Genomic DNA, 26,879 nt, shown 5'->3' on the forward strand with positions numbered 1-26,879 from the left:
GAGAATTACACTTCAAAGTTCAGACCTCATTTGAGGCATAAAATTTCATGTTCCTTCTCCCTCCACTCTTTTTCTCCTTCCTTCAAGCTCTTATCCATGACTTCTTATGGTGGTGAGTTTCTTATTGACTCATCTTCTCCTTGAAGTGAAGTCTCCAATCATCTTTCTTCCTTCTCCATTTCGCTACCATTGATCTTCAAGAAGCAAAGGACTTCATTGATGAAGAAGATCCAAGGCCTACAAGCTCCATATGGAGCTACATTAGAGTGCTCGATAAAACATGATAAATTTTACTATCTCCAAAGGTACATTTATTGATCCAAAGTGTTATTTTAAATTTCCTTTTTTATTAGTTATTATGATACTATATCATCCCACACCCCCATTTTGATGGCTAGTGAGACTAAATAATTTGATTACAAGAGATGGATATTTTTTTCATGCAATTATTCAAGATTTGACATCTTTTTAGATTGTTGAGTTATGACATTGGCAGTTGAAGGATTCTCATCAAAGATGACTTCATAGCCATCATGCAAGCCATTCATTTCCTGGGCCATTAGTTGCCAAAAAAGTCCACCTGCACATGGGCCCCCATTGCTAGCACTGTTGAATATGAAATTGTATAGTTTCCCTAAGTAACTATCCCTTTTATCAACATTGTATCCTGAAGACCTTGAAGACTTTTTGAACTCGGTAAGAAGAATAGGCTTTCCTAAAACATCGTTTGAGTCTTGAATATGGGCTTGCACCCATTTGCTAACAAAGTCATCTTGAGCAGTTTCGCCAGAGTTTGATACCCTACATCCAAATTCACCTTAAACATTAGCATCCATTGACTAATACCACTAGCAATATACATGATATTACACGGATTTATATTATATATAGTGAATAAATGAAAAGATTTATAGAGGATTTACCATTGATCTGGATAAAGATGAATGGTGGCAAAATCGATTTCAGGAACTTGGTTGTTAGAAATGAAATCAGTTCCTACTTGATTTCCAAAATTGAACTGCTTCTTTTCCAGCATTGAATCACCATAAAATCCTTCAAGTAAATGATTGCTATCAATAGACTTCACATAGGCGGCCTTCTCCCTCACCCAATCCTGTAGTATTTAACAGAGTTTATATATATATATATATATATATATATATATATATATATCAACAACTTTATTTTTAAGTAAGAGATGTGTAACTATGACACTTTGTAATTGATTACACATTCAAAAGTAAAAAGAAAGATCTTAAAAAAGGAGACCTGAACTGTTTTCCCAGAGTAATCATTTTGGGAACGTGGTTCATTCATAAGTTCCCATGCAAAAATTGTTGGGTCATCATTATATGTCAATCCAGTTATAGTATTTTTTTTTTCTTGTTAGCACAATCTGCATTACAATCCAAATTAGTGAAAGGTTAAATAATTGAACAAATATATCATACTAATTAGTTAATGATTACTTTGTTAGCTTAATTTGTATGGACAATATAATATTAGTAAAGAATATATACATAGAACTACTCCTCCATATTTTTTTAAAATCATTCCAAATACTACCTCTAATATTATATATAAGAAACAAAATGTAACATTTTTTTGGTCCTAATTATAAAAAACATAAAATCACCATTGGTAAATTTCCTTTTTATCCCTAATTAATTAATTGTGAGGTCTATTAATGATTACTCTCTTTTCCCCATAACATTGGATGCATTTATTGAGTTATCAACAAAACAAGACACACTAATTGGTTGAAAAGTTATATTTTGAAAAATAATCATATCTTAAATCTGTCATGGGTAATCTTGAAATAAAATTAAAATTTATGACAAACTAAGTAATCTAACTACTTTTATTGGTCTTGATGAATTAGATAATTATTTTTCATATATAGGACCAAAGGTAAAACAAGTTACATCATGGACTATTTTTTGCCCATGAACCCATCAATGCATAAGAAAAATTAAGACAAATATTAATTAATGCTCTTAGGACATTAATTAAGAAACTAAAGTAGAATTTTTTTTTTTATTGAAATGCATAAAATTGCACAAAATTTCTTACATAAATTAATTATTAGCAAATTAAAGCTTGCAATTATGGTAACTTTTGTAATTATAGTTCAAAAATAATTTATCTTTTGAAAGAAACATACATAAGTAATCACTTGTGAGAATTTATTGAGATTTTATCGGTCAAAATTCCAATTTTATTAAAGATATAAAAAAACTCTTGACCAAGCCAAATTTGAGCTTCATAACTATTTTACATAAATTTATGTATGTTCACATATTTAAAAGCATATTTGATACAATTTTTTAATATAATTTTTTCATTTTTTTAAGAAGTTGTAAAAATGATTATTTCATCAAAATAAATTAAACTACATAACACCATACTATAGTTTCTTGATTAAATTTATATTAATTAACATATGAAAAAAGTGCATATAATCTAGTTCAGAGTTTTTGGTTATTATGTAAATAAAAACATTTAATCACAATTATTATATTAATTAACAATTCATATTACGTATTCAATTACAAATCTCATGAAATCTTTAAGTAAGAAACAAGCATGTAAAATTTATAATTAAATATGTAATTTAAATAATTAATTTTAATCTAATAATTATAATTAAATATTCTCAACCCTCACAATTAGTTCTTACCTTAACGTGATTTTTGTAGTATTCCTTAACAATAGGGTGAGTGAAGAAGTCATCATCATTGTTTACATATTGACCACGTTCTCTTGCCCATTGGACATACTGACTCTTCCCACCATAATCGTTCCAGTTATTTACTAGACTTAGTATCAGTCGTATCCCATTTTTTCCTGCTTCTGAAATTATAAAATCCAATCCCTACAAAACATAGAGTTCACCAAAGAGCACCAAATTAATTAAAATACCATTTAATAACAAACACAAAAATTTGTAAAACAAACAATAAAATTATATATAATAAAATTGTTACAAGTTGTAATTATTTGTGTTCCTTGATCAAGTGATGTAAAATTCAAATTTTGATTGATTTTTTAATATAAAATAAATCATGTTAAGGGAAAATACTCACCTTACATGTGCTCAAGATCTCCATGAAAGATTTATTTTTACTTTCAACTTTATACTAATACCATGATTAAAAAAATATAATAAAGTTTCACATGCATCACCATTTCACTTCGCCCAAAGAATTAGTCCCTACAATTCTCCATATTTTGTACTCTCATTTATTAAAATGTATCGTATTTAATCACTGTCCTTTACAATTATGTCCCTAATTGATAGAAACTAGAGTCTAAACATGATACATTTTCATAAATGAGATAAATTATTATTTGAAAAACTAAAAATAAATATCACTCTATTTGTAAGTCTTAGAAACACATTTAACCATTATATATATATTAGGGAAAATATGATATAATTTTTACGTTTCAAGACTTTTTTTAAGAAAGGGATACATGACAATTTCATGTATACATGGCTTTTAAAAAAAAATTAAAAGAAGGTTGCAAGTAAGGTAATAAATTTTGATGATAAAATTAATAACATTGTTAAAAAAGAAAAGTATTTTTATAATATTCTTATTTTTCCTCGTTGTTCATATCATTGTTTTCAAAGTAATGTAATCCCTTGTTGTTATTTATAAGATTTAAGTTTAAAATAATATTTGTTTTTTTATAAGACTTAATTTATAATATTTATTATATTAATTATTTTTAGACTAGAAATATTTTTCATTAAAAGAAGAAAGAAAATGTATTGAGAAAATATTAGAAGAGAAAAATATTAATGACACTAATAGTTTTGGAAAAATTTATAAATTTAAGACAAAATTATTACTATCAACTAAATTAACCATTTTTCTTAATTTTAATGAATTAGGTAATTGAGTCTTATATATAAGAAGAAAGGGAGTAATTAATATCATTCTTTTATTGAGATATAAATTAATATATTTAATTATTTTTGAAAAAAAAAACTACTCATGTGTGCACACAATAATAGCATACAACTATTTTGGTAGTAAATTAATTAAGATACGATTGATACCTTGAAGACATTCTCGTTGTAAGAACCAGGAGAAATTTGAAGGGCATTATTGTAACCTCCATCGTTGAATGCCCATGTTCTTGCTACATTCAAACCATGTTGGGAAGCTTCTTGAAAAGTTGTAGTGACCTTAGAACTTGTAAATGGATCGGATGCTATATTCATTAACCAATAGGAATTGAATCCGTTTAAGTAGTGTGACTTTCCATTTAGATAAAAATGGGTGCCACTTCATTGAATGAAACCACCGTGAAGTATTTTGGTGGTTGAGTTTTTGTGTAAGTGATGATGACGACCAATAATCATACAATTTTCGTATTGACTAATAACCAATGTTATTATAAAAATCATACATACCAAGTTTTGGAATCCCATGATCTAGTCCCACAATTCACAAAACCCAAAAAAATTTCGTTTTTTTTTTCCACAAGAATTTAACTTATGGAATCAGGAAAAAATTAAAGAAAGAAAACAAAGAAGCAAGGGAGGACAAAAGTTTCAGGAACAATGAAGTTTCAGTTCTATGGAAAAATAGACAACTAAGATGGAGTTTATATAAAAATGGAACATCAACAAAACAATTATGAGCATTATGGTTCATGCCATGCCATGCAGAGGTCCCACCATAAACTGAAAAATGTGATTGGACCCCACATTTAAAGATAAGTCTCGCATTCAGTTATATTTTTATGAATTAACACAACTACTTGATTTAAGGATATATAAGTATAAGTAAATAAAGCTTGCTAGCTTGTCAAAAAAAGTTAAGAGTAAAAAGTTTCTATTTAGCGAATTTTTCTTTAAAGCAAAGAAGTAATTAAATAAAATCACCATTATTCTGTACCTTTAGTTAAGGATACCATCTTTTTAAATGGATGTTGTAAGGTACACATATTTTCCTGATGTGTACTTGATTCTCAAATAATCCAAAAACTGGTTCAAAGAAAGAATTTATTTTAAATTATAATATTTTAAATATTTTTTATTTTAAATAAACTTTGTCTGGTGGTCTGTCAAAAAAAAAATTAAAAAATGCTAGAAACATATTATGTGACACCCTCTTTTGAGCAACCACCCTTGCACATCTTTATATTAGTTGAAAGTTATTATAAATTATAAATTTTTTGGAAATTTCACATCCTATTTAATGAACATCTCTTCTATTCTTCTATTTTTATAATTTTTAATAAATTTTAACTAATTAAAAAATGTGTGTTAGAAAGAATATGTTAAAATTGAATTAAGAAAAGAAAAAAAAAATAGTATGTTAGAGTATGTTGTTAGGACTCCTAAAAAAACTGTTTGGTACGGTGCCGATTATTTTTCATTAATTTGTTTAAAATATTAGATTTTATGCCACTCTCTATTTTGATAATGGGTTATAGCCTTATGGGTCATTAGAGTTTGTTGTTTCTTTTGTTTTATTTTGATTTTTTTTTATTTGTAGCAATTCAACACGGTATCAGAAATATGCAATACTCACATACATCATGTTCAACAAACAAAAAAAATTAATATTTATTATTTATGATTTGTTAATATATCATTTATTTATTTCATTTCGATTTTATGATATTATATATATTATTATTATTTTTCTTCTTGATAAGGACATAATTAAAAAATAATTTAATCTTATTCCATTTTTAATTAATAAGTACATAAAAACATTTATCCTTCTAAAATGACCAATAAAAAAATAAAAAGAGTAACTATACTAAAATAAAACAAACAAAAATACAATCTATAAATTCAATGAAGATTTGAGTTTCATTTTTATGTGCACACTAGAATCCAGATTGGAGATTTTTTTATTTTTTTTTGGTGAAAGAAAGGGACAAAGGCCCCTAAGGAGAAATTAATAACCTCTTGAGAAAGTAATCGATTTTACATCCGCTAATATAGCGTTTGATAATATAGAAATCATGATTTGATAATATGCTTTTTAATTTTTAAGTAATTTTATCATCTGTGAATTATATCTAAAAAAAATCATGTATGAATTAATAATTATGATAGGGTGTCGTCCTTCTTTAACCTTAGTCCATACTCCATAGTATCGTGAATTCGTGCAATACCGAAATTTATGAGCGTTTTTTAAGTCACGTTATAGAACTGAATCACTTATATATTTTTTCTTCTCCATAAACTGTTGAGGTTAACAAGATATGAAACAAACACGTAACTTAACCATCAATGTCGTCATCTACGCACAACGCTAGAATTGGCAAACTACTAGTTGTTGTCGTCATCAGGTTGATCGTGCTCATCAAATGCCCCTCTCTTATTAATTTATCAGTCATGCTCATTAAGTTTATTAAAAAAATAATTGGTCACAAATTAAAATTTTAAATATTTTAATCAAGATATAATAACATTTAATATAAGTTTAAATATATTTTTTATATTTATAAAATACGTATTTTTAAATTATTACTTGAATTTTTTTCTTTTAATATTTGTAATATTTTTATATTTATTTTTCATATTTGTTTGTCTCATGTCATCATTATGTCACATAATCCTTTGTTTCTCCATGTCATTAATCCTTTTTAATATTTTTATGAAAGGTCTAAAAAGTTCCAGTTTTTCTCGCTCTAGAACATTTAGAGTTGTAGATACAATCGCCCGTACCTCTATCATTTCCACACAAACAAACTATAACCCATTTGCAATTTGCAAAGGCTGCCATGAATTTACCTTGATCATCTCTAAAAACTTCGCCACACACAATATTTTAGTCCTAACTTCTCACTGTTGCGTCACAATTTAATTCAATCACACCAGAGGCAAAGTCCACACAATAGGATTGTGGCAAACTGGTGCAAGAGGGGCACAACCCAGCAAGGCATGAACCTCCCTTGCTTGCTTCATGTCACGAACAAGGCCAAGGATGCGCTGTCATGTTCCAAGAGTTCAACCAGAAGATTGATTAAATATAATCTCATTTTGCTTCCTCCATATTCAATCTAAGGTCGCTCCAAACACTTGACACCCTATAGAACCATGGCTACTTCTATTGATCCAGGAGGAAATATCTATTTCCCTATATCAACATTAGACATACAACCAATAATACTCTCATAAGCCAACTTGGTGGAGAATTCCCCATCACTAGATAAATTCCAATCAGCAGTGTCCTCCCCTTTCGACCCCAAAGGCAGGTTTATAGAACATATTTTATCAATAATGCTGTGAGGCAGAAAGTTCCCACGATACCTAGTATCCCATTGCCCACTGCTTTCAACAAACATACAAGTTGATAACTCGATCTGGCTAGTAATGTCACTACTGCTAACTTGGTCACAAAGACTCCCAAGAGTTGGGATCCAATTATCCTTCCAAAAGTAGACAATCCTACCATTACCAATTTGCCAACACATGTTCTTCCCTATATCATCCCAACAACTAACAATCCCTTTTCCAGAAGTTTGAGCCAAGCCTCTCCTTATTAACAATAGGAATACCCATGTTGCCACATCTATATTTGGTCCTAATGACTTGGACCACAAATCATGCAGCCCTTCCATAAGCAAAGCATGATTAGCATCCCTGACCATCCTCAACCCAAGACCTCCACTTGGCTTAGGATAACAAAGAGATTTCCCTTTATGCTAATGAACTTTCCTGTTATTTCCCACATCGCCCCACACAAAACTTCTACAGCTCATGTCAATGTCATCACAAATCGATCGAGGAAGAAGTGACTTTTGCATTACATACATAGACTACTTCTACCGTGGGAAAGACTCATAGGTCTCCCACCATGGGAAATGAACATGGTGCATAGGATATAAACTTTTTTTGAGATTTGTGTGAGATTGATAGCAACCAGAACCCAAGTATCAAGAGCGCAACAACCACAACAGGAGCCCAAGTTAGCAGGCCCAAAAAGACCATAAGCAAGCCATCTTACCTTGTGGACTGTGTGTCCTTCGTGAACATGGATATAAGCGTGGTGTCTTTCAGTTTACAAAATGCCAAAGTTTGTTAGTAGTGGCACAGTTTGTTAGTGGAATTTGAATTCAGTTAGTGATAATATGTGAGTAGTAAGATGAGACAAAAACATATATAAGAATGAAAAGGATTGCAATAAAAGCATAATGAATTTCACAACTCAGTTTTAACATAATAGGATGCCTCTTGTCCTTGAACTCAAGGCCATTAATCACTATCCCTTACCTCTACTCGTATCACCTTGGTCCGACCAGCCATGGCGGAACATGGTACTCGGAAAACAACCATCGACAGACTTGAAGACGCTTCATCCCGTTTAACCGTCCACCATGAATCCCTTGCATCCAAACATTCAGACCTCGCCTCTAAGGTTGATACCCTTCACAATCAAGCCTTTAAGGTCGGTACCCTTCTCAATCGCCTCAATCACCTACACACCATGCCTACAGTCCCACCAATCTCCCCCCACCCCTCGCGTCCTCATGTCAAACTAGACGCTATGAGGTTTAATAGCAATGACCCCTTGGGATGGATCTTTAAGATCTCCCAATTTTTTGACTACCAGGGGATGCCAGAGGAGGAGTGCATTACCGTCACATCGTTATACAAGGATGGTCCCGCTCTCAGCAGGTTTCAATGTTCAAACTGGAACAACTTCATCACCTCCTGGCCAGGCTTCCTGCAAGCCTTGGAGTCACATTTTGCTCCAACGTATTACGATGATCCTAAGGGCGCGCTATTCAAGTTATCTCAACGAGGTTTTGTCAACCAATATCCTTGTCGCAAGCCATGACCCTCGCCAAATTATAGGAGGATAAACTCCACGATCATCTCCGAAGCTATAAGGTCACCCTTCCCCACAATCACAACCAACCCATATCATTAATCCCACTTCCTTCTCCCAATTCCTGACAACCCTTTGTTCATCGAACTCCCAGGGAAATGGCCCTTCACCGTGAAAAAGGCCTTTGTTATAATTGTGACGAAAAATAGAGTTCCTCTCACAAATGTCGTGGTCGTATTCTCTTGATCATCGCCAAGTCCAACAAGGCAGTAGTAGATACAAACCTTTCCCTTGCACCCCATTTTCCAGCATCAGACAACCCATCTGATCATCCTTTACCACATATCAGCCTAAATGCCCTTTCGGGTTTAACCACACCAGCCACATTTCGCGTTTATAGGTTTATTCACCAGGCATGCCTCACTATTCTTATAAACAGTGGCAGTACCCACAGTTTTATCCAACCTTGGGTAGCCAAGTTTTTAACCTTATCCATGGAGGACACATCATCGTTGTAGGTCATGGTAGGCAGTGGCTCTATCCTGGGATGGTGCCAACATTCCCTTCCTTCTATAGGGTCATTCGTTCACAATGACACTCTATATCTTAGCCATTAGTGGAGCCGATGTCATATTGGGTGTTGATTGGTTAAAAACACTAGGTCGAGTGGTTACTAATTACACCACACTTTCTATGAAGTTTCATCAATCGGGCCAACCTGTAGAAATTTGCGTTGATGTTCCAAGTGGGCCTATCCATGCTCTGCCAAGTAGTTTAAACGAATGGTCCAAAATGGATCCATATCTTCTTTGTTCCATCAGGACCTGCAACCCACCACCCACCCACAACAATGCCTTGAATCGCCCCACCCTATACCTGAAATCCAATCTATCATTACCAAATTTGCCCCATCTTCCTCACTCCAACATCCCTTACCCCATCTCGCGACATTGTTCATCATATATCTCTTTAGCCTTCCACCAGCCTCGTAAATGTTTGCCCCTACAGATACCCTTAGTCCCAGAAATCCAAAATAAAGAAGCAGGTTTCCGAATTACTTTGTTCTGGCATGATTCGTATTAGCCACAACCTTTTTTCCTCCCCAGTGCTCCTGGCGGAGAAGAAGGATGGCTATTGGCGGATGTGCGTGGATTACCATGCTTTGAATTCCGTCACGGTATGCGATCGTTTTCCCATGCTAACATTAGATGAACTACTGGATGACCTCAGCCAAGCTTCTTGGTTCACCAAGTTGGACCTCCGTCAAGGATTTCACCAAATTCTAATGGCGGAGGAGGATATTGCTAAAATGGCATTTCGGACTCACCACAGTCACTATGAGTACCGTGTCATGCCTTTCGGGTTGTGCAATGCCCCATCTACTTTTCAAGCCACCATGAACGCAGTTCTTTGGCCATTTTTACGCAAGTTCACTGCCATTTTCTTCAATGATATTCTCGTCTATAGCGCATCTCTGTCGGCACATCTCATTCACTTGGAACAGGTGCTCACCACATTGTTACAAAGCAAGTTTTATCTCAAACGTTCGAAGTGCCTCTTTGCACAATGACCACTAGAATATTTGGGACATGTTATTTCCGACAATGGTGTTGAACTAGAACCGTCCAAGATCACTACTATGGTGCAATGGCCGATACTTTCTTCTCAAATAGAATTGAGGGCATTATTAGGCCTCACCAGTTTCTACCAGCGATTTATTAAAGGTTATGCGACAATTGTGGCCCCCCTCACTACTATGCTATGTCGGGACAAATTTAAGTGGTCACCAGAGGCCTACCAAGTCTTCACCGATTTGAAACATGCAATGACCCAGGCCCCAATTTTGATATCCCTAGATTTCTCAGCCCCATTTGTTTTGGAGACTGATGCTTCCGGCAGCGCCATAGGCATCGTCCTAATGCAAAAGGGCAGACCCATTGCTTTCTTCAGTAAGCAATTCAGCTAGAAACTCCAACGTGCTTCAACGTATGTTCGTGAATTACACGCTATGAATACTATTATTCGCAAATGGCGTCAATACCTCCTTGGACACCAATTCATGATCCTGACAGACCATTGAAGTTTAAAGGAATTGATGACCCAGATCATTCAAACGCCAGAACAACAATACTATCTATCCAAATTATTGGGGTATGATTACAAAATACAATATAAATATGGATCCTCAAACGTGGGGGCTAATGCCCTTTCTCGAGTAGGCGAGTCATCTGAGGCACAATATTTTATACTCTCTACACCATAATTTGCATTCATGGATCAGCTTTGGGCCACCCTGCAGGTGAGCTTTGCTTTTTAGGAAAAGCTTCAGTTAATCTCCTTCAACCCCGAGGCGTACCCATATTTCCAGTTGAATAATGGTCTGATAATACACAAGGGCAGTATCTGGCTCAATGCCGACAACTCTTTTATTCCTGTTTTGTAAATTGAATTCCATACATCTACTCTAGGCAAATTTTACTTGGGACCATCTTGGGCGTGATGTTAAATCATTCATAAAAAATTGTCAAACTTGCCAACAAATCAAACATGCCACTCGCAAGCTAGCTGGGTTATTACAACCACTTCCAATCCCAACTGGTATCTGGGAGGACTTATCTCTAGATTTCATTACGAATCTCCCAAGTTCTCAGGGTTACACTGTCATTCTGGTCATGGTCAACCAATTTTCTAAAGGCATGCATTTTGGTTCCCTTTCTTCACATTTCACGACTTTTAAAGTGGCTGCTCTGTTCCTTGATACAGTCTATAAACTCCATGGATTTCCTAGGAGCTTAGTTTTCGACCGTGACCCAATATTTGTGAGTCAATTTTGGAGCGAACTATTCAAATTAAGTGGTTCATCCCTCCAGATGAGCATTGCTTACCACCCACAGTCTGATGGTCAAACCAAGGTAATGAACCGTATACTCGAACAATACTTAAGTTCATTTGTTCATGATCGACCAGCTGATGGTACAAGTTCTTGGCCCTCACCGAATGGTCATACAATATGTCCACTCACTCTAGTACAGGGTTAACACCTTTCAAGGTAATCTACAGCAAGCCTCTGTCGTTTGTCCTAGGATATATCTTGGGCTCGTCCCGAAATGAAGTTGTGGATTCCATCCTCATGATCCGAGCCATCCTTCATAATGCTTTGAAACACTGTCTCCTAAAAGCTCAGGAGAACATGAAAAGACTAGCAGATGCCAAACATCATGACGACAACTTCAAGGTTGGCCAGTGGGACTATGTGAAACTTTGCCCTTACTGCCAAACTTCCACATCGGGTGCTGCACATCACAAGTTAACCAAGCATTTCTTTGGACCATTCAAAATCCTTTAATGCATTGGAAAGGTTGCATGTCATCTTTGCTTGTCGGAGAATTCAAAAGTTCATCTGGTCTTTCACTGTTCCTTGCTTCAGTTATACCACGACCCTCTTCCACCAAGCTCCATGCCAGTTCCACCTTTGGCATATAATCATCATCCTATTCTGGAACCACTTTCTATTTTGGCTCATAGGATGGACACCACAACCACACCTCCAACACAGATGGTCCTAGTGCAATGGTAGGGACTACCGCCAAAAGAAACTTCATGGGAAAAATGGTAGACAGTGTTCGATAAGTTTCACCTTGAGGACAAGGTTAATTTTTTAGGGGGTGGTATTGATAGTAACCAGAACCCAAGTATCAGGAATGCAACAACCACAACAGAGCCCAAGTTAGTAGGCCCAAAGGACCACAAGCAAGCCAGCTTACCTTGAGGACTATGTGTCCTTCGTGAACGTGGATATAAGCGTGGTGCCTTTCATTTTACAAAATGCAAAAGTTTGTTAGTAGTGGCATAGTCTGTTAGAAGTGGCATAGTTTGTTAGTGGAATTTGAATTTTGTTAGTGATAATATGTTAGTAGTAAGATGAGACAGAAACTTATATAAGAATGAAAAGGATTGCAATAAAAGAAAAATGAATTTCACAACTCAGTTTTAGCAAAATGGGGATGTTTGCATTGGATTAAATTTTTTTTAAAAAAAAGTGATTTTACCAAAATTGGTTCCATAATTGTCCCTTGCTAAATTGCACACAAGTCACAAAACTAGATCTACAACCCAACAAGCAAGCCACGATTTATTTAACACTTCACTATATGATATTGAAGAACACTAAATAATTTGTGCCTATCAAGAATACACAGTTGAAACTAACTTAATAATTTGTCAATCTGCACATAAGACATTGAACTTCAAATGCAAACCATTCAAATGAATGCACACCAAATCTCAATCGATCGAAACAACTACTCATTTGTTTGCTAATAGTGGGTCTAGATCGAAGGACCAAATTTTACCACACATTGTGGTCTTTCTTGGAACATAAAATCAAATCTCTTTTTGGTGATTCTAGTTCCTTCACTACTCTTGCTTTGAATGAATGATGAAGTGTGTATTAATGCGAGATCATGGATTCGTGAGTGTAATATGCGACACACGATTGTAGATTTGCAAGCATAACTAGTTTAGCACAACCATGGATCAATGAGCGTAGGAGAAGATGTGATCATGTTGGAAAATGCCTCAAGCTTCTTTTCATCTTGCTTTCTCGCCAAACCACGCCCATCCCCCTTCTTGTTCCTTACCCTTTGTCTAATCCTATCAAGTATTTGCACAGGAGAGAGATAGAGAAAGAACAAGGTCATGAGTTTCTCCAACCCAACAGAAGAGGAATCAACCTTTTTTTAATTTTAATCTGGTGTATGCATCTCTATGATAGTCTAACACTAATCTTGAAAAAAAAATTATATTCTACACACCATTATTGTTTCCCATGGTGGGAGACCTATAAGTCTTTCCCACGACAGAAACAGTCTTTATATGTAGGCAAGTCTACATACGTAGGCAAGGCTTGCACAAAAAAATTAACAAGGGTAAGGCGCGATTTTTTTCTTACACTACATCTTCTCTCTCTTCATTTTTCTTAAAATACTCCTATTTTAAAAGTATTTCTTAAACTACACTTTTTTTTTAAGCGAGGAAAGTAGTCCAGGTTGGGGAATCTGACTTCTCTTTGGTTTCAATTTTTTTAATTTTTTTTTAAAAAATTAATTTTTATATTAAAATTTCAAAGTTAAGAAGTTGGGGTTGGGGAATCCAACTTCCGAACTTTTTATTTTTTTTAAAAAAAATAATTGATTTTTTTAATATTATTATTTTATTTTTAAAATAATGAGAATATCTTTTGTTTTATAATTTATTAATAGTCTTAAAATAAATAAAAAAAAGCAAAATGATTAAAAAAATAAGTTTATTAAAAACACAATAAATATATAGTTATCAACTCTTAATTATATTATATGAAGAAATTAAAACACTTAAATAACGAAAAATACTAACAATTTGAGAGACAAGCATAATAAACAGAACATAATAAAACGAAAATAACAGAATGTATTAACAATAACAATTGAAACATGAAAATGACGAAATTAATCATAGTTTGAAAGGTGTTGTGAGTGGACATGTCTATAGTTGGATTACTGGTTTGTTAAAAATAACTAAAATTTCTATTGGACAAAAACGCTTCCAGTACTTGGATTTTGCTAACACCTTTAACACATCTTCATTGTTTTTCAACTCTATTATTTGATATTCAATTAATTTTTCTGAATATTTTGCATCGCCTAGCCTCGAAAGAACAATTTTCTGACCACTTGTGATTTGTGAATTCCATAAGGGGGAACCCCTAGAGGCGCAAATTGCTTGATGACATCCTTGAGTGTTTCGATGATGTATCTCGAAAGAATGTCAAATCTTATTGGGTTTGTTCTAGTGAAGGAGTAACCTAAAAATCTGCCTTGTCATGGTATCTTCCACTTGTCGTTATAATACATCATTGCATCATGAGTAGGAGTGATGGTGAATCGATGTAGGTTGAGTATACCATCGGGTGTTATATTGATAATACATAATAATTCCATAGGACCAATACACGAGTACTACTCATCGGACATTAACATTGTGCAAACATCATCATCATTTTTCAATTGCAGAGAATGAAAAAAAATATTGCTAACTTGCATCTATGGATAACTGTCGGTAGTAGATTTCATCCATAAATTGGTCATTGGTTAGCCGAAGGGTGTTGTGTATTCTACTCTTGAGTGTCTCAAAAGAACACTCATTAGGAACTCACATTGGTATTGGAGTAGGACATTGAAAATAAACACCAGTTTGGTTGTAAATGATTGATCCATTTGGAAAAATGAATGCTAATCTCGAGTTAGAAATGGTTTGAGTGTTTTTTTCTCCCAAGAATGTCACAGTATTGAGATTGAATTTGGTTTGTGAATGTATGTTGTGTGAAAGTGTGTGATTGCATTAAGGGTGTTTGGTGTTATTTATAGTTGTTTGAATATTTGTCCCATTGATGTGTATTGGAATCTCATAAGGTTAGAATTGTGTCTCTAATAGAGGCTTATCTGGAATCCAATGTTGATTGAGACATGTCATTATTCTAATTTTTCTTTTATCGATATAATGCATAGTATTGTCAATTTCGATTGTCATTTTACCTTGCTACCTGGTGCACCAGAAGTCCATTATTACTTTTAGACTTGAATTTTACTTGTGAGTTGTCAATTCAATGTCAGTTTTGTTGGTGAATCATCTATTATTTTTTCAGAGACTTGGGTGAATTGCAAAGTGTTGTCAATTTCAATTATGATTTTACCCTTCTACCTAGTGCACCAAACATCCATTATTACTTTCAAACTTGAATTTAAATTGTGAGTTGTTAATTCAATGTCAGTTTTGTTGGTGAAACATTTATTGTTTTTTCAGAGACATGGATAAATTGCAAAGTGTTGTCAATTTCGAATGTGATTTTACCCTGTTACCTGGAGCACTAGATGTCCATTATTACTTTCAGACTTAAATTTAAATTGTGAGTTGTCAATTCAATGCTAGTTTTGTTGTTGAAACATCTATTGTTTTTTTTCAGAGACATGGGTAAATTACAAAGTGTTGTCAATTTCGGCTGTGATTTTATCCTGCTACCTGGTGCACCAGACGTAATTTCAAACTTAAATTTAAATTGTGAGTTGTCAATTCAATGTTAGTTTTTTGTAAATAATAGAGACTTGATTAATTTGCACATACTTATATCAAGTGTTTGCGTTTTAGGGAGTTGTCATTTTTTGGACCAAATTGTTAACATAAACTGAAACAAATGATTTATTTCATTATGTAAACTAAGTACTACAAACAAAAACTACAAAATGAAGTAGGCAATGCAAACTCACAATGACATAATGTTAAAGCACTGCACACTGACATAGCACACCACGGGAAAACCTCAAACCAGAAACAATTAACACACGGATCATCCCCAGATTATCAACCTCATTTGAATATTGGTCTGTGGGAAGGAGACATGTTACATCCTTTCAGCCTGAAAGAGGAGTCACTATGACTATCATGGTCTTTGACCCAACAACTCTCGTATTCATCTAATAGGTCCTCAACATTGGAGGTTGAGTCATGTTGGTTGCTTGGTGGGTTATTGTTGTCACAAATTGTGGCAAATAACTCCACAAATGGTAGTGTTGGGTTATTGTAAAAAAAATGTTAAACATTTGTCGAACATCAAGATCATCTCCCAAAATAAAACATGTGTATTTATATTGTTGTCCTGGCTCAAATATAGGGCATCAAAAGTGGAGATGTTAGATATGTTGGTGTGGTTCAATGTTTATTTTTTGGTGAATAACTTCAAGAAATTGTGTAAGGTTTATGGCCTTTTTGACCATGAAAGTTTTTGTATTGTTACTAATGAAGGTGGTGCCCTCATTAGTGTCATAGATTTGGCCGTTGTAGTAAACACAAACATATGCAGTTGGGTGACACATTGTGGTAGGGGTTGAGATGAATATTTAAAAGTTCTACGAATGTCTTTAGTTGGTAGTGATATTTATAGAATTTGTCGATTGCAAGCAGGTGTTTATTGTGCAATCATATACACTGATAAATGGCATATGAGCTTGTCTAGCACATGGCCTTGAGATGCGACAAGAGTCAGTGCATTGAGTAGTAATAATAAAAAAAATAGGTTGAATCATTCGCACAGGCTTTTTGGATTCCTTGACGTGAAAACTATGCAATAAATTTGCCACGGATATTTTTAATGTATTGGAGATTAATTTTATGAATTGCATAACATGACCACTTAAACATTGTTTTAAGGGTTGAAAACATAGGTTTATTTTTTCTTTTTACTCTTAATTTGAAGCCCTTCTTGATGAAATTGTTACACCATATATTTTTTTGGATTCTTTGACGTGAAAACTATGAAATAAATTTGCCATAGATATTTTGAATGTATTTGACATAAATTTTATAAATTGCATAGCATGATCACTTAAACATAACATAACATGGCATGGCCACTTTAACATAATTTTGAAAGCTACATTAGAAGGGTAGTTAAACATAGTTGATCCCATTATAACAACATTTTATACTTTAATGACCAAGACGATGACCAGTCCCACAGCGTGGTGAACGTCATATTTTTCTCTCTTGTATCACTGGTTCTCCCTCGTGATGATGATGTTGTTGTTCTATCTTAGGGTTTTCACTGTGGATTGCTATAGCTGAAGAACTTTGTCATTGTTCTCCAAACAAATATGGTGCATTGAACTGTTGTAAAGAAGCTAAATATGATGCTGGAGAATTTGGTGTATTCAAATCGACACCAAATAAATTATTCATCCATTCATGATTAGTTACATTGACCGACTCGTGAATCTGGCCAAAAAGTTTGATAAACAGGTAGAGTACAAAACATTGTTTTGAGGATGTGGAACTAGGAAATGTGTTTCTTCAACGATTGTCCTTGCAACATTATGGGTAATTGTTGTGCATGGATCATTTAGTTGTTGTGCAACAGATAAGAACAAAATAGTGTTTTGCATATACCATTCCATATACTTTGGTGTATGTGTCACTGGCCCTTCAACCCATTGTCCAGTTAAAACATCATTGTGTTTGATTTTCTAGATATTAGTCCATCCCACATGATATTTCATCTAGTCACTGTAATGATTATCTCGCATGTCAATCTGGTAAAGTCGATCAAGATTCATAAGATCAACAAGGATATCTTGATGTAGTCCAAATTGTATGTTGTTCCACAATGGGAAAACAAATAATTACAGTATAAGCTGACCAAATGTCCATGTCTCTATTTGCATGTCTTGGTAAGTGGTCTTCAAATCCTCTATATGGGACCCAAGAAAACTAAATATATGTTAACAATGCAACATTAGTAAATGTTAATATGTACATATTGATGATGCGGTTGATGATAGTAATATACCTGATGGCTCTCCATATGATCTATACGAGATCTATACCCGACCAAGTCGCCATGAGGTATGCCCCTATGTTCTAATCTACCACCACTTCATCTGAAATGTAAACAAAAATAACCATTGTTTATTGTAATGTTATAATGTGCATCATTGAAATTAAAAATTTTGATTTCATTATTTGTAATAACCTTTTAACAAGTGGCTAAGTTGTTTTGGGCCGTGGGACTCTTGGTACAATAAAAGACATGTAATACCAAGCTTGTGACTGTAATAGTATGACATAACCACCCATAACTCTACCAACCTCTGATGATGCCTGACATAGTTCTCTGTACAGGTTTTCTAAACAAGCAAAACCCCAACTATATTTTTTTATGTTGTCAAAGTCATGTAATAGGTTCAAATACATTAGATGAACTCTATTTCCAGATTTATCAAGTATTAAAAAGCCACCAATTATGTACATTATGTAAGCTCTACACCTACATTGTAGTTGGGGTATTGTTGGTTCTTTAGGTAATGGTGTGCACAAGATGTTAAGCAACCATGTCAGCTTCAGTGTGGCTCCCTTACATGCATTATTTGGAGGCACTTCACCGAGTAACTCGTCGCATAACTAATCCCAATGTAAGAAGCTAGGTCCTGTCACAACACAACCATCGACCCTAATGCCTAGATGCAGTGCAACATCTTCAAGTGTGATAGTGCACTCACCCAATGATAGGTGAAAGGTGTATGTTTTAGGCCTCCATCGTTCAACCAATGTAGTGATCAATGCAGGATCAATTCTTTGCTATTTGATTTGGGCAATATATTGGAACCCGGTAGGCGATAATAATGGTATAATTTATGGTTATGGTTCAGGTATTGTATAGTAATACGAAGTGATTAAGTCATTAATTATGGTACGTGAATGATGAACATGTTGATGACGTAATAGAGGCATATGAGCCATGACAACGAGGTTTAATGGTAAACTAGGTACAAATGATATAGAATTTGAAGTTGGGCGATGAAAATGATGTATTGACATACACCTCCCATCAATTTATAATATAAACTGCATCGAGATTCCAAAGCACGTTTACACTTTGTCTCATTATAAGGCCTCGAGATTCGAAAGCACGTTAATACGACCATCTTACTGTCACGCATTGAGATTCCAAATCATGTGAACCATGGACCCGTGATTGATTGTATATATAAAGGCACCATATCACCATATGTAGAAGCAAAGCTTTCCAAGTTTATTTTGATGATGCCAAAGACTCAAGTTAAGAATCAAGAGTCAAGCAAGTTTCAAGAATAAAAGATTCATTCAATTAAGAATCAAGATTCAAGTGAAGATTCAAGAGAAGACTCAAGATATGCAAGAATTTCAAGAAAAGCATCAAGATAAGTATAAAAAGATTTTTTCAAAAGAAAAGATTGAATAGCAAAATTTGTCCAAAAGAATTTTTCAAAGAAAAATCTTTTACCAAGAGTTTTACTCTCTGGTAATCGATTACCAGAAGGCAGTAATCGATTACCAGTAGCCAACATTCTTTTCAAACTGATTTACAAAGCAGTAATCAATTACCATGAGCATATAATCGATTACCAATGTTTTTAAACGTTGGATTTCAAATTTCAAGAGTCACAACTTGTGATAAAACATTTTCAAACTTGTGTAATCGATTACACAACATTTGTAATCGATTACCGGTGTTTCTAAACATTTTGATTTTTAAATTTAAATATGAAGAGTCACATCTATTGATGTGTAATCGATTACACTATAATGATAATCGATTACCAGTGACTTATTTTGAAAATTAAATTACCAAAAGTCACAATTCTTAAAGTGACTAGTTTCTGAAGATTTTTTTTAAAAGAGTCACAACTTTTAAAGTGACTAGTTTTCAAAAAGAGTCACAACTTTTAAAGTGACTAGTTTTCAAAAGAGTCACAACTTTTAAAGTGACTAGTTTTAAAGAAATTGCCAAGAGTCACAAACTTTAACTTGAGTCATCAAATGGCTATAAATATGTGACCATGGCACGAATTTCAACTAACTGAATTCATTCAATTATTCTCAACATCTTTCTAAGAGTTTTTGTTCAATACTTGCTTTGTTCAATACTTGTTTTGGGCAAAAACTTGTGTTTATTCTATCCTTCTGTTTTTCTCTTCTTCTTCATTCCTTCTCCCTCCTGCCTAAAGAATTCAAAGAACTAACCGTCTGAGAATTTTTTTGATTCTTTCCTTCTCCTTCTTGCCAAAAGAATTCAAAGAACTAACCGTCTGAGAATTCTTTTGATTCCCCAAACAAAGAATTCAAAGAACTAACCGTCTGAGAATTCTTTGCCCAAACACTGAATTCAAAGAACTAATCGTCTGAGAATTCTGTGTAAGAAGCGGGTAGCTTCTTGGTTGTAATAGTGAACATAAGGGAGGGTACATCCTTTGTGGTTCGCTTCAAGTAGAGGGTACATCTACTTGGTTGTTCAAAGAGAACAAGGGAAGGTACATCCTTTGTGGCTCTTTGCTTGAAAATAATTTTAAAAGGTTATTGGAAATCTCAAGAATTGTGGGTTGCTTGGGGACTGGACGTAGGCACGGGTTGTTGCCGAACCAGTATAAATCTTGTGTTTGCTTTCTTCTTCCCTACACTCTTTACTTTTCCACTATGCACTTTTTATTTTCGCTTTACTTTTCTCTGAGTTATTGTTTTTGTTCTTTACTTTCTCATAACTTAGTAGTAAAGCCTAATTGAATCTAGTAATATTAAGAAGGATAAAATTTTAATTAGTCAAGACACATTAATAATTAATTCAACCCCCCTTCTTAATTATTACGAGGCCACTTGATCCAACACCATAGACTTTGCATAGTTGCATCAAATCAAATTGTACAAGAAAACAAAGAGAGCAAGAAAAATTAGTTCAAAGCCAAGATGTGCGTACGTTTATATCAATGGTGAGATTATCCACAGTTCAAGCGCAAATGCAATTTTCAAAAGTGACAAGACAAAGTCGACACTGTTGAATCCAACAATGATGATGTCAGACATAATCACCACAATTTAGTCATCAATTAGAGATGATGATATTACGCATATAATTATTGCACTTTGGTATCGTGTTAAGTATACCAATTCAATGGTCGTGTTGAGTATAGGGCAATTCAAATTATTGACGAAGAAGGTGTTTGGTGCATGTTCGATACATTTACAAATATGACAAGTGAAATATGTGTGGAACTTAAAGTTAATGTTCATAATTCATCATCACCTTCTCAAGTTAATGACTTAAGCTGGGTAGAGATAGAGCAAAAGAAGATAGACAATTCCCTGGAATTAGAATGACTAATTTAACATATTTTGTTGTTGTATTGCTTTTAATTTTTTGTTAGTCTTTATTATGTATTTGTCATTGTTCCATGCTTTTCAGTTGTTATTTTCAATTTACTTTAATAATATGATCCTAAATGCTTTGAAAGCACATTAATGCGGATCTCAATAATCCGTGTGGACTCGATGAGCAGTGCAAAACAATGCGGTCAACAGTTACGATGCAACAAACAAACTATTGTCTATGATGTGCGCAGCTGCACATTGTTCACTCACATGCACTAACAACCGCATTAATGCAAATCTCAATAATCCGCATGGGCTCAATGAGCGATGTGGAACAGTGCGGTCAATAGTCATGATGCAATGGATAAGTTGTTGTTTGTGATGTGCGCAGCTGCACACTGTTGACTCACACCTAACTCTCCTACCTCACCCTCCCACCTAACCCTCCTACCAAACTTTCTCACCGTATATATAATCCCAACATTTCACAACACATCACACATAACAACATCCTTACAAAAGAAACCTCTATTTCTAACTCTCATAGCCTTCCCATTCACATCCCCCAAACATCACCATGGCTTCATCGTTGTCATTCACCACCATGGTTAGATTGTAGACGACCCGATTCACGGATTGACGTACCCATGTGCAAACCCAATATTTCTACACATGAGTAAATCTATTATGTTAACACAATTGATTCAAAAAATTAACAACCATCTCCCTACTTGGGCAACTGAAACAGTTGTTATATAATGCCCCTATTTCATTTCATCATGGCAAAACACGTTTTATTTTAGCAAAATTACACGACAATGATGACCTTAAAGGAATGATAGAGGACTATCCAAGGAGGAAGAGTTTAACTTGGGTGGACTCGACATGGATGGACCAATTACTTGAGTAAGGAGTAACATATTTCAAGAAAAGCTTGTCGAGAGATTAAATTCTCTCATGGAGGGAAGAGAAGAAGAAATGAAACTCATAAACTTTAGCTAACTTTTAAAGTAGGATTTAGTTTTGTTTTTTAATTGTATTTTGGGCCTATTTCGGACTTGTAATGGGCTTCCATGACCTTTTATTTTATTTTCAAGTATTTTAATTTTTAGATTAGTTATTGGGCCTTGGGCCTAATTTAGGGTTAACACTTTATGGATAGCTTTTGATGAAATTCCAAATTAGACATGGTTAAGAGAGTACCTCTCTTGATTCTTATGTGAAACCTTAGGTTCTTATCAAAGAATTCTATTCTTTGTGGAGAATCATCATCAACCTTAGGGTCTTATTCTGTTTATTACTTGTGCATTGACTTTCCTTGTAGGTATGGCTTCTACAAATGGATATGCTACTTCACCATCTCCAAAAACCGCAAGGCTCATGGCGGAGATGATTAAACTTGGTGATCAAATGAGAAGAATGAGCTATGAAAATGAAGAAAGGATGGACAGAATGAGAAAGGAGAAAGATGAGAGTTTGGGAAGAATACACAAGGAGTAGTGAAGCTCTAAGTGTAAGGATTGAAAATATAGAGCGAAGAAGAGAGGACATATCATCTAATTCTTCTCATGGAGAAGATGAGGGGTATGAAGAGGATGAGGGAGAAAGGAGGAATAAGAGGTATAGCGAGAGAAGAAATCATAGAAGGTATGGAGGTAGACAAAGAGAGGAAGGGATTGAAGGAGTAAAGGTGAAGATCCCTACTTTTAAAGGGACTTATGATCCAAAAGTGTATCTTGAATGGGAGATGAAGATTGAGCAAGTCTTTGCTTGTTACAACTACAATGATGAGAAAAAGATCAAATTGGGCTCACTAGAGTTTGAGGGATATGCTTTAGTATTATAGAACCAAGTGAGGAGTGATGTTGAGAGGATGAGAAGGCCTTTGATTAATATGTGGCAAGACATGAAGAGAGTTTTGAGAGAGAGATTTGTGTCATCCTATTATGGGAGAAACTTTCACAACAAGCTTCAAAGACTAACTCAAGGAAATAGGAGTGTGGATGAGTATTACAAAGAGATGGAGATTTCCTTGATTATGGCTCAAATTGAGGAGTCTCAAGAAACCACCAAAGCAAGGTTTTTGCATGGTCTTAATGGGGAGATCCAAGACATTGTAGAGTTACACCACTATGTCTTTTTGGAGGATTTCATTCATCAAGCTATCAAAGTGGAGCAATAATTAAAGAGGAAGCAAATATACAAGAAGTCCCCCTATGGCTCTTCAACTGGAAAAAAATAAAGAGACATTCAAGAAGAAGGGAGGATCTTCATTCAAATCTCATGAAAAAGGTGTTGCCCTTGGTAAAAATAATTCTAACCCTACTCCTACTTCTTCAAAGTCAAGTTCTATTAAATGTTTTAAGTGTTTAGGAAAGTGTCATATTGCCTTCCAATGTCCTAACAAAAGGACTATGGTTGTTGTTGGATCAAGTGGTCTCGGAATAATTAAGAAGGGGGGGTTGAATTAAATATAAGTGTGTCTTGAATAATTAAAAATTTATCCTTCTTAATGTTACTAGATTCAATTAGGCTTTACTACTAAGTTATGCGAAAGTAAAGAACAAATACAATAACTTAGACAAAAGTAAAGCGGAAATAAAAGATACACAACAGAAAATAAAGAATGTAGGGAAGAAGAAGACAAACACAAGATTTATATTGGTTCGGCCATAACCCGTCCCTACATCCAGTCCCCAAGCAACCACCGGTTCTTGAGATTTCCAATAACCTTGTAAAATCCTTTACAAGCAAAGATCCACAAGGGATGTACCCTCCCTTGTTCTCTTTGAACAACCAAGTGGATGTACGCTCTACTTGAACTGATCCACAAGAGATGTACCCTCTCTTGTTCTCAGTGTTACAACCCAAGTAGATGTACGCTCTACTTGTACCACAAAGGATGTACGCTCCAATTTGTTAAGACAAAGAATTCTTAGGCGATTAGTCCCTTGAATCTTTGTAAGGGGAAACAAAAGATATCTCAAGCGGTTAGTCCTTTGAAATCTTTTGTTTAAGGGAAAGGGAAGAATCAAAAGAATTCTCAAGCGGTTAGTCCTTTGAATCTTTTGTCAAGAGGGGGAAGGGAGAATCAAAAGAATTCTCAGGCGATTAGTCCTTTGAATCTTTTGGCAATAGGGAGAAGGGATGAAAAGATAGCACACTTTTGTTTTCTGCAAAATTTTCACTTGCAGAAAAACAAAGTTTTGAAACAAAGTTTAGAAAGCTTTTTGGCAAAGAAAAAGCAATGGGCAATGGTTAGAGAAAGATTGTGAAAAGGAATTGTTTGGAAGAATATACTATATATGTATTGAATGTGTGCCAAAGTCATGCTTTTATAGACTCTTCATGTTTGGTCAAAGAAACATTGGAAAAGTAATGACTTTTGAGAAAACCATGTTAAGAGTTATAACTCTTAACTTTTTCTTCAAAACTGTTCACTGGTAATCGATTACCACAAAGGTGTAATCGATTACACAATTCATTTTATGAAAAGTTGTGACTCTTCACAATTGGATTTGAATTCCAACGTTCAGATTCACTTGTAATCGATTACTAATATAGTGTAATCGATTACACTATTTGAAAATTATTTTGGAATGTTGTAAACCATTTGAAAACATTTTGAAAACTAAACTAGTCACTGGTAATTGATTACTAATAATTGGTAATCGATTACCAGAGAGTAATTGCTCTGGTAACTTAGAAAATTTGAGAAAATTCTTTTGTAAAACAAAACTGTGCTATTTGCTTTTTGAAAAAATCTTTTAATACTTATCCCATATGAAGTCTTGACTTGTTGCTTCTTGATTTCTTCTCTTGAATCTTGAATCTTGGATTGGATTCTTGATGCTTGATCTTGAAGTCTTGAATCAATTACTTGGGCTTTTGGCATCATCAAAATTGCTTGGTTCATCATCATGAAGCTTGCTTCTACAATTGTGTTGGGTAATGGGAATATCACTATTGCATCTTCTTCTAACTCTTCTAGTTCATCTAGTGAAAGTGAAAGTGAAAGTGAATGTGATGTACAACCCCTGGAAGGTGATCTTTTGATGGTTAGGAGGTTAATGGGTAGTGTGTGTAAGGATGGAGATGAAACTCAAAGGGAGAACATTTTTCATACTAGGTGCATGGTCATGGGGAAAATATGCTCTTTGATCATTAATAGGGGGTAGTTGCACCAATGTAGCTAGCCAAAGATTGATTGAAAAGCTTGCTTTCAAAATTTCCCCTCACCCTAGGCCTTACAAACTACTATGGTTGAGTGAGAATATGGAGCTAGTTGTAGATAGACATGTTTTGATATGCTTCTTCATTGGAAAATGTGTTGATGAGATGTTGTTTGATGTAGTCCCCATGGAGGCTGGCCATCTCTTGGAAAGCCTTGGCAGTATGATAGGGATGTTGTCCATAATTGTGTCACAAAAAATTTTCATTTAAACATAAAGGGAAAAAGGTGACCCTCACACCTTTGTCTCTAAGTGAGGTTTGTGAGGATCAAACAAAAATGAGAGTGAAAAGAGAACAAGAGAGAAAAGAAGAGAAAAACAAAATTGATGAAAAGAGAGAGCGTGACAGGAGAGAAAAGAGTGGAGATAAAAAAAAAGAGTGAAACTGTAAAAAAAAAGGATGAAAATCAAGGAGAGAAAAATACAGAGCTTATTCATGAGAGAAAAAGAGGTGAAGAAAGTGATGCTAGCTAGGTAACCTATGTATTTACTAATGTCTCATGATTACAGTTTGTCTTCTATTGTTAGTTCTTTGCCTATAGGTGTGGAAGAATTATTGAAGGAGTTTGGGGATGTCTTCCCCCAAAGACACCCATCATGGGTTACCTCCTTTGAGAGGGATAGAGCAGCAAATTGATCTCATGTCGGGAGCTTCCTTACCAAATAAGCCAACATATAGAAGCAATCTGAAAGAGACATAAGAGATCCAAAGGCAAGTGGATAACTTGATGGAAAAAGGATGGGTGAGAGAAAGCTTGAGACCATGTGATATGCCAATCGTCCTGATAAATCAAACTCTATCCCAAATTTTAAGGTACTTGGTAGGTAAGAATTTGAAAGCTTGGGACAAATGCCTACCTCATGCTGAATTTTCTTATAATAGGGTAGTAAACTCTACTATTTCTTATTCTCCTTTTGAGGTAGTTTATGGTTCTAGTCCATTGTTCCCTCTTGATTTGTTACCTTTGCCTAACACTTTTACTATGATGAATAGGGATGAACTTTCTAAACCCAACTTTGTTAAGAGTTTTCCTGAGAAGGTGAAAACACAAATTGAGAAAAAGGTTGAATAATTTTCTAGATATGCCAATAAGGGTAGAAAAAAGATGGGTTCACTTGAGAAAGAATA

The 26,879-nt window shown here is 34.4% G+C and overlaps 1 pseudogene; it reads right to left on the minus strand.

Moving 5' to 3' along the window:
• Positions 1-446: 446 nt before the first annotated feature.
• Positions 447-4,444, minus strand: LOC100819243 (mannan endo-1,4-beta-mannosidase 4-like; annotated as a pseudogene).
• Between the last annotated feature and the right edge of the window lie 22,435 nt (positions 4,445-26,879).

This window comes from Glycine max, chromosome 10, assembly GCF_000004515.6.
Source record: "Glycine max cultivar Williams 82 chromosome 10, Glycine_max_v4.0, whole genome shotgun sequence".
Taxonomy (NCBI): domain Eukaryota; kingdom Viridiplantae; phylum Streptophyta; class Magnoliopsida; order Fabales; family Fabaceae; genus Glycine; species Glycine max.